The sequence below is a fragment of the Cynocephalus volans genome, chromosome X, assembly GCF_027409185.1.
Source record: "Cynocephalus volans isolate mCynVol1 chromosome X, mCynVol1.pri, whole genome shotgun sequence".
NCBI classification, from domain to species: Eukaryota; Metazoa; Chordata; class Mammalia; order Dermoptera; family Cynocephalidae; genus Cynocephalus; species Cynocephalus volans.
The window spans coordinates 133,083,891-133,097,146 of NC_084478.1; the positions used below are offsets into that span (position 1 = coordinate 133,083,891).

Consider the following 13,256-nt stretch of genomic DNA (forward strand, 5'->3'; position numbering starts at 1 on the left):
ATAACACATTTTCTTTATACAATCACCTGCAGATGAACATTTAGGTTGGCTCCAAAACTCTGGCTATTGTGAATAGAGCCACGATAAACATGGGAGTGCAGGTGTCCCTTCAACTTGTTGATTTCCATCCCTATAAAAGGAATAGCTCCTTTTCTAACATTTTTCAAAAATATACATTTTACAGTCCTTACACCTCCACAAAGGTGGGAATATAATAAACACACTGGTTTATTTTGTTCTTCTCCCTACTAAATGAATGTCCACAAACTACCTGCCATGAGCCCTCCTTTTTAGGATTTCTCTAGTGCTTTGTTCATAGTTTTCTCATTTTCCCCTTGACATTTGGGACAGTAACAATTGCCCTTTGGTTTAGGTTGGGTTGAGTCCCATGCATGAGAAGCAGAACCACTCGATGAGGCACTTAATTGTTATCACAGCCTATCATTTCTCCATTGGTAACCTGATTGCACAGACAATACGTTGGCTCTTTCAGGTCAATGGGAAAGTCTGTACGGAAGTTTCCCTCTCTGCTTTAGCCTAGGGGCATTTCTTTTTCTTCAAGGTTTTTGCTGTCTTCTCTATGGGCATTCCTGAGGTGATGTCATCGTGGTTATGACTATTAGATGCATTCTCTCAATTCTCATTGTTGCACTATCATCAGGATCTCCTGTTATTCACCTTTTCTACCTGTGTGATTGTCTCATTCTTTGACTTATCTTGGCCAAATACATCACTTTTGCCATTGGTGTTGCTGATCTCTTGATGTAACTCAAAGAATTCCACGTGACTGTCCACTTGTCTGGTCCAGTTCTCAACCAGCTCTACCATCTGACTCACAACCTAGATCTTCTCATCATTCAGCTCCTGGCTCTGTATCAGGGCTTTCTGAATGCAGTGTAACACTAGCCCTTTCTGGGTACCATCTGTCTTGCATTTAAACTTACAATATCCATCCAGTTTGTTCAGGACTTCTGACCAAGGCAGTCTTCGTTCTGAAGCAACAGAACAGGATCCTCATTGTTATGACAGGAGCAATTAAGCAGCTCCACAGGCACACTGCCATACTACCCAAAGCAATCTACAGATTAACGGAATCCCCATGAAACTACCAATGACATACTTCACAGAAATATAAAAAACAATTCAAAAATTTATATGGAACAACAACAAACCCCAAATAGCCAAGGAAATCCTAAGCAAAAAGAACAAAGCAGGGGTATCACATTCCCTGACTTCAAAATATACTACAAAGTGATAGTAATCAAAACAGCATGGTACTGGCACAAAAATAGACAGATGGACCAGTGAAACAGAATGGAGAATTCAGAAATAAATCCACATACCTACAGCCAACCGATTTTTGACATGGAGCCAAGAACATACATTGGGGAAAGGAAAATCTCTTCAACAACTGGTGCTAGGAAATTTGGAGATCCATAGGCAGAAGAATGAAACTAGACCCTATCTCTCACCATATAACAAAATCAACTCAAAATGGATTAAAGACTTAAATGTAAGACAAGGAACTACAAAACTTCTTGAAAAACATAAGGGAAACACTTCAGGACATAGGTCTGGGCAAAGACTTTATGAATAATACTTCAGAAGTACAGGGAACAAAAGCAAAAATTAACAAATGGGATTATATCAAACTAAAAAGCTTCTGCCCAGCAAAGGAAATAATCAACAGGGTGAAGAGACAACCTACAGAATGAGAGAAAATATCTGCAAACTATGCATCTGACAGGGGACTGATATCCAGAATATACAAAGAACTCAAACAATTTAATAGTAAAAAACCCAAATAATCCAAATAAAAAATGGGCAAAGGAACTGAATAGACATTTTTCAAAAAAAGACATACAAATGGCCAATGGGCAAATGAAAAAATGCTCAACATCGCTAAACATAAGAGAAATGCAAATCAAAACCACAATGAGATATCATCCCAGTTAGAATGGCTATTATCAAAAAGAAAATAACAAATGCTGGTGAGGATGTGGAGAAAGGTGAACTCTTATATACAGTTGGGGGAACTGTAAAGTAGTATAGACACTATGGAAAACAGTAAATAGTATGGAAATTTCCCAAACAACTGCAGATAGAGCTACTACATGACCCAGCAATTCCACTACTAGGTATATACCCAGAGAATGAAAATCAACAGGTTGAAGAGACACCTGCACTCCCATGTTTATTGCAGCTCTATTCACAATAGCCAAGAACTGAAATGACCTTCCATAGATGATTAGATAAAGAAAATGCAGTATATATACACAATGGAATATTACTCAGCCATAAAGAAGAATTAAATGATGCCATTTGCAGCAACATGGATGGGCTTGGAGGAAATTATGCTAAGTGAAATAAGCCAGGCAGAGAGAGAAATACACGTTCTCATTCATATGTAGAAGCTAAAAAAGTTGATTTCATAGAAATAGAGAGTAGAACAGTGGTTACTAGAGACTGGAGAAGGGGATGATGGAGAAAGGGTGATCAGTGAATACAAAATATTAGAGACAGAGGAAGAATGGGATCTAGGGTTCTGTACTAATATAAGACTACAGTTAACAGCAATGTGCTGTGTCTCTTTGAATAGCTAGTCAAGATGATGTTGAATGTTCCTAACACAAAGAAGTGACAAATGTTTGAGGTGATGGATATACTAAGTACCCTGATATGATCCACTGCACACAGTATGAATATACCCAAATATCATATTGTACTCCATAAATATATACAATTACCATGAATCAATTAAGAAAAATAAATTAAAAAGAGAGAAATAGAGAGTAGAATAGTGGTTACCAGAGGCAGGGAAAGGAAGGGGGTAAGGTGGGCAAGGGAAAGGTTGGTAGCTGGTACAAAGTTAGATAGGAAGAATAAGTTCTGGTGCCCTAGGATGACAGTAGCTAATAATATTGTATTGCATATTTCAAGATAGCCAGAAAAGAGGATCTTGAATGTTATAACCGCAAATAAATGATAAATATTTAGGTGATAGATACTCTAACTATTCTGATTAGATCACTACACAATACATGCATTTATTGAAACAAGAAACTGTACCCCATAAACATGTACAATGAAAAAAATAAATTAAAAATTTTAAAAAATAAATAAATAAAAAGATTAAGCTTTCAGATAGTATTGAATATACGAAAATTAAACAAAACCATACTGGTATATTCATTTTTTAAAATTCCTTTGTAATACTAGAGGGTACTTCAAAAGTTCTTGGAAAAATAGAATTAAAATACAAATTTTTCCGTGAATTATTTCGAAGTACCCTTGTATTATCCAGCATGCAATATGCTACTGGGTTAGTTAAGAAAAAAATAATTCAAAATAATATAAATGTGTTATTTGTTTTAACACTAAATCCTCTCTTAATAGGAAATTAGCACCCCATGAATTAAAATTTAAAGAAAACAATTAGCATGCTAAAATCAACTAGCAACATGTTTTAGTTCTTAGGTATGTTAGCTCCTTTTAGTTTCTTTATAGAAAAGGAGTACATTACCTATCTGCTCTTTGAAGGGCACTAAATTTTTTTAAATTATAATGTTCATCATTTCTTCTGTTTCAATTTGCGCTGTTACTCACAACCTGAAAAAAAAAAAAAAAAAACCCAAAACCCAAAACTAATAGCATTTCAATTCCCCAAAGTTTAGCTGCTTATGTCTCCATTTGTTTTTTTTAAAAAATCCTTACAAAATAAATATTTGGTCTTGTTTGAATAATTTTTTTTTTTTTTTGCTTCTTTATTTAGGAGGAAAGGTATTATAACTATGCAGAGTTGGAATCAGTGTGTCTCCCATTTCAAGAGCAGACAATCTAAAAGTAGGCATACAAATCACAGTTCTTAGAATATATGAGTATAGAGACCAAGGATGCCTACCAGACTTTAAAGACAGTCTTTGTGGTGTAAGACAACATTAAGGCCCAATATTGTGAGCTGCCTTGACATTTGGGGAAACCAGGAGGGCTCATGGTGGCCTAACTGCAAATGCCCCTTCCCACTCCACACCTGAAGATAAGGTCCCCTAGCCAAACAATCCTTGATATCAAAGGGACCAGGTGCGCAGTTCCAGATTATCCCTGGGTAACAGATAAGTACCCTGCCAGCCTGCCCAATTACTCAAACTAATCACATCCTCCCAGGGGGAACCAGGAGTTACCACAATGTCTTGATACTATAAAACCTGCCTCCTATAGCCCTCAGTTCACTCTCTTACCAACAGCAACCACTGTGTGACCCTTCGTGGCATGCTGTGTACTCCTCCCCCCCTCCCCTCCCCCAGCTGTGAGTATATAAGCTGTTGATCTCATCTGTGCTGTTTAGCCAACCCATAACATCAGGGTAGAAATCCCTCCTTCACCAACAGGGTGAATAAGAGACAAAACAGTTCCTGCTGCTACCTGGTTTTATCTAGATTCTTAAGATAAATTACTTATCTTCTACATGTACGAATGCAAATTTCGTCCAAGTTATTCTTATATATTTTGATTAGGATTCTAAAATAAGAAGTTGTTTGTTTTTTGATTGACACAGACTAGGAGGACCTTTCCACTACTAAGGAAGAAGGGCTCCTCAAAGTAAAGGTACAGCAGTTTCACTCATCTCTCCCACAGAGGTGTGAGAGGTATAATTTCAGCCTGACTCAAGACTCTTTTTACTGCTAATGCTCCTAGGCATGAAACCCTAATAGCCAACACTTGTGGAATGTTTATCATTCAAGTCACTAAATTATTACAATAACCCTTAAAACGTCAGTACTATTTTTATCGCCTTTTTACAGGTGAAGAAATGAATCTTGGAGAGATTAAGTAACTTGCCCAAGGTCACACAGGTATTAAGTGGCAAAACAGGGTTTCAAACTCAAGGCAGTCTGAATCTAGAGGCTGCCCTCCTCATCACTATACATTATGACCTCCCACTGCCAGAAGAAAAAGAATCATCAAGTCATCACCCAACTGGAGGAATTTCAACACACCCCTCAATGTCTGTAATGTTTTTAAATTTCTTATTTTCTAACACATAGTGCATGTGGTGGTACCTGAAACATTCAATAAACATTACATACGAATACTTACACAGAAACAATTTTAACTATTTTCCTTCTCAAACCATCTGTTTTTCCACTCCAATATTCACTCTCATTAGAGGGAAATTGATCTCACCTTCTTTTATTCTTCAGTCAAGATTGAGACCACTCACTCAACAAGACCTTTCTCAAGGTAGCCTCATCTGCAGTTTAGCCCATCACTTTTCCTACATTCATCCAATTATCTTGTCTCAGAAGAAAGTTTTTCTCCTTTCCAATTTAAACCCTCAATCTCAACCCTTCCCAACTCCCTACAAGGAATTTCCACTTACATATACTGTTATCAAACCAATTGTTCATTCATCTAACACGCAAAGGTTGAGCACCTACTAAGTGGTAGGCACTGCAAATTCTGTAATAAATAAAACAGGGCTTCTCCTTCCCATGAGCTCAGTCTAGTGGAAAAGAAAAACATATCCACGAATGATAACACAAAGCAAATAAATGCTATAAGTAGATCTGCGACCCTTGGCCATGTCAGAGATGGAAGAGAGTGGAGCGAGACCAGAGCACTCTACGAAGGGCCCAAGGACGAGTGAGACTGTAAGGGAGGAAAGGGACGAAGAAAGGGGCTTCCTTGGATAGACTGAAGAAAAGGATGAAAATGGGCGCAAGTAAGGTAGAAGAAGCGAAATGCGAATGGTCAGAAGCGGGATGAAAGATGAAGCATACTGCGAAGGCAAGTGGGCTCTCAGAGTGAAGATGCGGCCGTCTCACTCACCTCCGCCGCAGGCTGTCTTCCCTCTCCTTGTCCTGGAGGCTAGGCCGGGGCCTGGAGCTCTGGGAGAAGCACGAGTAGCTGCCGCAATAGGCAGACGAGGAGGCGGAAGCCAAGGAGGCGCCCCGCAGCGCAGAGGGCGGCTCTCGAGAATGGGACCACAAGCAGGAGAAAGGCTGGTTTGGAGAGCCTTGGTTGAGGCCATTCCGGTCCCGAGACCAAGAGCAAAAGCGTGAGCGAGAGCGGCGGCCCCGCGGGGAATGGGCGACTGTGCTCGACCTGGGGCTCTTGGATGAACTGCGACACTTCCCCCCAGAGCCTGAGGCCTTACCCTCAGTACTGCAGAGCTGGACACTAGAACTATTGCAGCCACGAAAATAAAGGACGCTCTCGGGAGCCTCGGAAGATCTCCGTTGCCTTGGCTCCCAGACCCCGCCCCGTGAAACCACCCAAAGCTAAGGAACCAGGCCTCCAGCTGAGGTGAAGGGGTGTGTGTAGTGGTATAAATAAGCCGCCACTGCAACTAGTTCCGCCCATGCTTCGGTTCCGCATGAGGCTCGCCAGTTATAAACGGGACCGGAGACCCCCCCTCATACTTGTAATAACTGAAGGGCAGGACGACAAGCCACAGGACACATTTCACAGAGTGACCTTATGAACAACACAGTCAATTCTGCTCATGTTTCGGGTGTTTTCTGTGCGTCTGTGTATTGCATATTCTATAACATTGGGTGCTTACTGGGTCGTGTGTGTGTGTATACGTATACATAATATATACACACTTATGTGTGTGTATATATGAGGGTACTTCAAAAAGTTCATGGAAAATTGAATTAAAAGATAACTGGAATCCTTCCATGAAGTTTTTGAAGACCCCTCTTACATATGTAATATATAGTAATGGCTCTAATCTACCTATTTTTTCTGAGTCTATTTGAATTAAAAGAAAAATATAAGAGAAACAGAAAGTAAAGGGGCAAAGTATTCAAAGTATTTCCTATGCAACTGCCAGTGTGTTTATTTCAGTATTGTCAGATTTAGCAAAAACAAAATATACAATAGGCCTGCTTACATTTGAATTTCACATAAAAACAAATAATGTTCTACTGTATGTTGCATACAATAATAATGCAGCATTAAATGACTACTTTCTTTTTTTTTTTATTTTGTGTTATTTTGTCAATATACAATGTGGTTGATTATTGTGGCCCATTACCGAAACCTCCCTTCTCTCTTCCTCTCTCTCCGCACTCCCAACAACCTCATATCTGTTTGCTTGACATAACAACTTTAAGGAATTGTGATTGTTATGTCTTCTTCCCTTCCCACCCCAGTTTATTTGTATATTTATTTATTTATTTATTTTTAGCTTCCTAAAATATGTGAGAACATATGACATTTCTCTTTCTGTGCCTGACTCATTTCACTTAATATAATTCTCTCTAGGTCCATACACGTTGTTGCAAATGGCAGTATTTCATTCTTTCTTATAGCAGAGTAGTATTCCATTGTGTAGATATACCACTTTTTCCGTACCACTCATCTGATGATGGACAATTATGCTGGTACCAACACTTAGCTATTGTAAAGAGTGCTGCAATGAACATTGGAGAACAGGTATACCTTCAACTTGATGATTTCCACTCCTCTGAGCATATTCCCAGCAGTTCTTTGAGAAACCTCCATACCGTTTTCCATAGAGGCTGCACCATTTTGCAGTCCCACCAACAAGGTATGAGAGTTACTTTTTCTCCGCAACCTCGCCAAAATTTATCATTCACAGTCTTTTGGACATTAGCCATCCTAACTGGGGTGAGATGGTATCTCAGTGTGGTTTTGATTTGCATTTCCCGAATGCTGAGTGATGTTGAGCATTTTTTCATGTATCTGTTGGCCATTCGTATATCTTCCTTTGAGAAATGCCTATTTAGCTCTTTTGCCAATTTTTTAATTGGGTTGCTTGTTTTTTTGTTGGAAAGTTGTTTGAGTTCCTTGTATATTCTGGATATTAATTCTTTGTCAGATATATATTTTGCAAATATTTTCTCCCACTCTGTTGGTGGTCATTTCACTCTGTTAATTGTTTCTTTTGCTGTGCAGAAGCTTTTTAGTTTGATATAATCCCACTTGTTTGTTTTTCTGTCAGTTGCCCATGCTTTTGGGGTTGTATTCATGAAGTCCGTGTCCAGTCCTACTTCCTGAAGTGTTCTTCCTATGTTTCCTTTAAAAAGTTTTATTGTGTCAGGATGTATATTTAATTCTTTAATCCATTTTGAGTTGATTTTAATATATGGTGAGAAGTATGGGTCTAGTTTCATTCTTCTGCATATGGATATCCAGTTATCCCAGCACCATTTGCTGAAGAGGCAGTCTCTTCCCCAGTGTATGGGCTTGGTGCCTTTGTGAAAGAACAGATGGCTGTATGAGTGAGGCTTGATTTCTGGAATCTCTATTCTATTCCATTGATCAGTGTGTCTGTTTTTATGCCAGTACCATGCTGTTTTGGTTACTATAGCTTTGTAGTATAGTTTAAAGTCAGGTAGTGTTATGCCTCCAGCTTTATTTTTTTTGCTCAGAATTGCTTTAGCTATGCGTGGTCTTTTGTTATTCCATATAAATGTCTGGATACTTTTTTCCATTTCTGAGAAAAATGTCATTGGGATTTTGATGGAGATTGCATTGAATTTGTATATCACTTTGGGCAGTATGGACATTTTCACAATGTTGATTCTTCCAATCCAAGAACATGGGATATCTTTCCATCTTCTTGTGTCCTCTTTAATTTCTCTCAGCAGTGGTTTGTAGTTCTCATTATAGAGATTTTTCACATCCTTGGCTAACTCTATTCCTAAGTATTTTATTTTCTTGGTGGCTATTGTAAATGGGCAAGATTTCTTGATTTCTCTTTCTGCATGTTCACTATTAGAGATTAGAAATGCTACTGATTTTTGAGTGTTGACTTTGTATCCTGCTACTTTGCTGAAATCATTTATCAACTCCAAGAGTTTTTTTGTAGAGGCTTTAGGCTGTTTGATATATAGGATCATGTCATCTGCAAACAGGGACAGTTTGACTTCATCTGTTCGAATCTGGATGCTCTTTATTTCCTTCTCTTCTCTGATTGCTCTGGCTAGTATTTCCAACACTATGTTGCATAGGAGTGGTGAGAGTGGGCATCCTTGTCTGGTTCCTGTTCTTAAAGGAAAAACTGTCAGATTTTCCCCATGCAAGATGATATTGGCAGGGGGCTTATCATATATGGCTTGAATTATGAGATACTTTCCATCTATACCTAACTTATAAAGAGTCTTTGCATGAATGAGTGTTGAATTTTATCAAATGCTTTTTCAGCATCTATAGAGATGACCATATGGTCCTTCTGTTTGATTTTATTTATATGGTGTGTCACATTTATTGATTTGCATATGTTCGATCAACCTTGCATCCCTGGGATGAATCCCACTTGATTGTGGTGAATAATTTTACGTATGTGTTGCTGTATTCTGTTTGCTAGTATTTTAGTGAGGATTTTTGCATCTATATTCATCAAGGATATCGGCCTGTAGTTTTCTTTTTTGGTTGTATCTTTACCTGGTTTTGGTATCGGGATGATGTTTGCTTCATAGAATGAGTTTGGGAGATTTGCGTCTGTTTCAATCTTTTGGAATAGTGTGTAAAGAATCAGTGTCAATTCCTCTTTGAATGTTTGGTAAAATTCTGCTGTGAGTCCCTCTGGTCCTGGGCTTTTCTTTGTTGGGAGCCTTCTGATAACAGCTTCAATCTCCTTTATTGTTATTGGTCTATTCAGATTTTCTACGTCTTCATGGCTCAGTTTTGGGAGCTTGTGTGTGTCCAGAAGTTTATCCATTTCCTCCAGAATTTCAAATTTCTTGGCTTATAGTTGTTTATAGTAGTCTCGAATAATCCTTGTATTTCTGATGTATCAGTTGTAATATCACCTTTTTCATTTCTAATTTTTGTTATTTGGATCTTCTCTCTTCTTTTTTTAGTTAGCCTTACTAATGGTTTGTCAATTTTATTTATCTTTTCAATAAACCAACTTTTTTATTCATTGATCTTTTGTATTGTTTTTTGGGTTTCAATTTCATTAAGTTCTGCTCTGATCTTAATGATTTCTTTCCATCTGCTATCTTTGGGTTTGAATTGTTCTTGTTTTTCTAGTTCTTTAAGGTGAAGTATTAGGTTGTTCACTTGTCATCTTTCAATTCTTCTGAAGTAAGCATTTAATGTGATAAATCTCCCCTTTAGTACTGTTTACAGTGTCCCACAGGTTTTGGTATGATGTATCATTATTTTCATTAGTTTCAATATATTTTTTGATTTCCTGTTTGATTTCTTCTTGGACCCGTATGTCATTCAGTAGAATGCTGTTTAATTTCCATGTGTTTGTATAGTTTCCAGAATTTTGTTTGTTATTGATTTCTAATTTTAATCCACTGTGGTCTGAAAAAATACATGAGATAATTCCAATTTTTTTGAATTTGTTGAGACTTGATTTGTGACCTAACAGGTGATCTATCCAGGAGAATGATCCATGTGCTGATGAGAAGAATGAATATTCTGAGGTTGTTGGATGGAATGTTCTGTAGATATCTGCCAAGTCCAATTGGTCTAGAGTCTTGTTTAGATCTTGTGTTTCTCTGCTGATTCTTTGCCTAGATGATCTGTCCAGTATTGACAGTGGGGTGTTTAGGTCCCCTGCTATTATGGTATTAGTGTCTATTTCCTTCTTTAGGTCTAACAGAGTTTGCTTTATAAATCTGGTTGCTCCGACATTGGGTGCGTATATTTATGATTGTTATCTCTTCTTGGTGGATAAATCCTTTTATCATTATGTAGTGGCCCTCATTATCTCTTTTTATGGTTTTTAGTTTAAAGTCTATTTTATCACATATAAGAATAGCTACTCCAGCTAGTTTATCATTTCTGTTTGCATGGTAAATCTTTTTCCATCCTTTCATTTTTCATCTATGTCAGTTTTCATAGGTGAGGTGGGTCTCTTGAAAACAGCATATAATTGGGTCCTCCTTTTTAATCCCATCAGCCAGTGTGTGTCTTTTGATTGGGGAATTTAAGCCTTTTACATTGAGAGTTGTTATTGAAAAGTGTTGATTTACTCCTAGCATTTTATTGATTTTTGTTTGGATGTCTTAAGTGTCTTTTGTTCCTTTCTTTCTGATTTACTGTTTGTTTTCTGTATTTCTTGGTTCTTTGGGTTGAAGATAAACTTTTTTTTCTCTTCATTGTTGCCATTTTTATTTTACTAGTGGCTTTTGATTTTTTTGAGTTTTTATGCCAGTGGTACTTATTTGTCTGTTACTAAACCCAGTACTCTTTGAGAATTTTTTATAAGGGTGGACGTGTGTTGGTGAACTCCCGCAGTTTTTGTTTGTCTGAGAAATATACTATTTGTCCTTCATTTCAGAAGGATAGCCTTGCAGGTTAGAGTATTCTTGGCTGGCAATCTCTGTCTTTTAGTATTTTGAATATATCATCCCATTCCTTTCTGGCTTTTAGGGTTTCTGATTAAAAGTCTAATGTTATTCTGATTTGGGCTCCCTTATAGGTGATTTGATGCTTCTCTCTTGGAGCTTTTAAGATTCTCTCTTTGTCTTTGAGTTTTGCCATTTTGACTATAATGTGTCTTGGAGAAGACCTTTTTGGGTTATCTTTGAGCTTCCTGAATCTGAAGATCTGTGTCTTTTCCTATAACTGTGAATTTTTCTGACACTACTTTGTTGAATATGTTTTCAATGCAATCTCTTTTTTCCTCCTCTTCTGGAATACCCATGATTCGAATATTTGAGTGCTTAATTTTGTCTGATATCTCTCTTAGATTTTCTTCAATGTTTTTAATTCCTTTTTTTTTTTTTGCCCACCTGTGTTATTTTAAAGAGACCATCTTCAAGGTCAGAAGTTCTCTCTTCTGTTTCTGCAAGTCTGCTGGTTAAACTCTTTGTTCTATTTTTTATTCCTTGAATGAATTCTTCAGCTCGGCCAGCTCTGCTACATTCTTTTTCAGGGCATTGATTTCCTTGTACATTTCTTCTTTCCAGTCCTGTATACTTTTCCTCATTTCATCATGTTGTCTAGCTGAGTTTTCTTGTATCTCTTTTAGTTTCCTTAGAATTATCACTTGAAATTCCTTGTCAGACATTTCAAGGGCTCCTTGTTCTATAGGATCTAGAGCTTGAGAGTTATTACCCTTTGGTGGTATACTTTCTTGATTATTCATATTTCTGGTATCTTTCCTTTGATGTTTAGTCATTGTGGCAAGGGATTTCACGGTCCACTGGTTTGACACTATTGTCTGGCTAAGATGCTGCTGGGGCTGCCAATTTGGTATGGCTGCCTCAGTGTCTACTTGGTTGCCCAGTAGTGCCTTGGGTGCATGGTTGCCTTGGGTCTTGGGCCTCTCCAGGGTGGTGCCTCTCTGGTCAGCATTCACTCAGCCAGCTGGGGATGGAGTCAGGCGGCAGTGGCAAGGCCTACCTCCTGGGTCACACGCTGGCACCGCAGGGCATGTGGTCTCCGTGGATCTTCTGCTTCTCCTAAATGACTACTTTCTATTACAGACTAGATGATGGCCACTGTTGTACTTCCTCCCCTTTCTCCCACCACTTCTAAAATTTGTTCCTTATATTCTAAGGCTTCTTACTTCCTGTTTGATAAAGGAGGGTTGGGGAAGCCCCTGATATCTGGAAGTTTGCCTAGCCCTCACAGTTAGGCATGTTCTCTTGTGGGACATAAACTCACAGAGCACCAACCTAAGGCAAGGTTACTGGGACACTGACCAAATGAGACAAAACGAGATCAGTTCATAATTTTGTCTAAGCACAGACAAAAACAAGGACACTGTGCCACCCAGAAAACACCAAATACCCCTTCTTTTGTCCAAGATAGGTGACTGCTACTTTGCCAATTGTTGTATAGCTTCATTGTCCCTCTAGTCTGCCCTCCCTGTAGATAAGATTTACAGAGATGTGAAATCGCACAATTCCTCTTGCTTTCAGACAGCATCTGAGTTAGAGCAAACTCCTGCTTCCTTTGACTGTCCCTCAAATCACCGAAATCCTATAACAGGTTGTTTCTAACATGCTCTTACTGATGCACCCCATAGTTCCCTATGGTATGCATTCTCCCTGCAAAGAGTAATAAGCCCAACTTGTCAACTATGGGTATACTTCTGGTGATCTGTGGTTGAAGGGCATTGATATGTTCCACTACCTAGAATGTTCTTCCTTAGATATATGCATGACCCTTCCCCTAAGTTCATTTTTCTTCTTTGCTCATACATCACCTTTTCAAAGATGCTGATCCTGACCACAATATCTACAATAGCACCATCATTCTCTATCCTTTTAGTCCATTTAGTTTTTTTCATAGCACTTATTACTATCTGATATTGT

General features: G+C 38.2%; 1 pseudogene; it reads right to left on the minus strand.

The window, feature by feature from the left end:
* Positions 1-290: 290 nt before the first annotated feature.
* Positions 291-6,031, minus strand: LOC134368416 (inhibitor of growth protein 1-like; annotated as a pseudogene).
* Between the last annotated feature and the right edge of the window lie 7,225 nt (positions 6,032-13,256).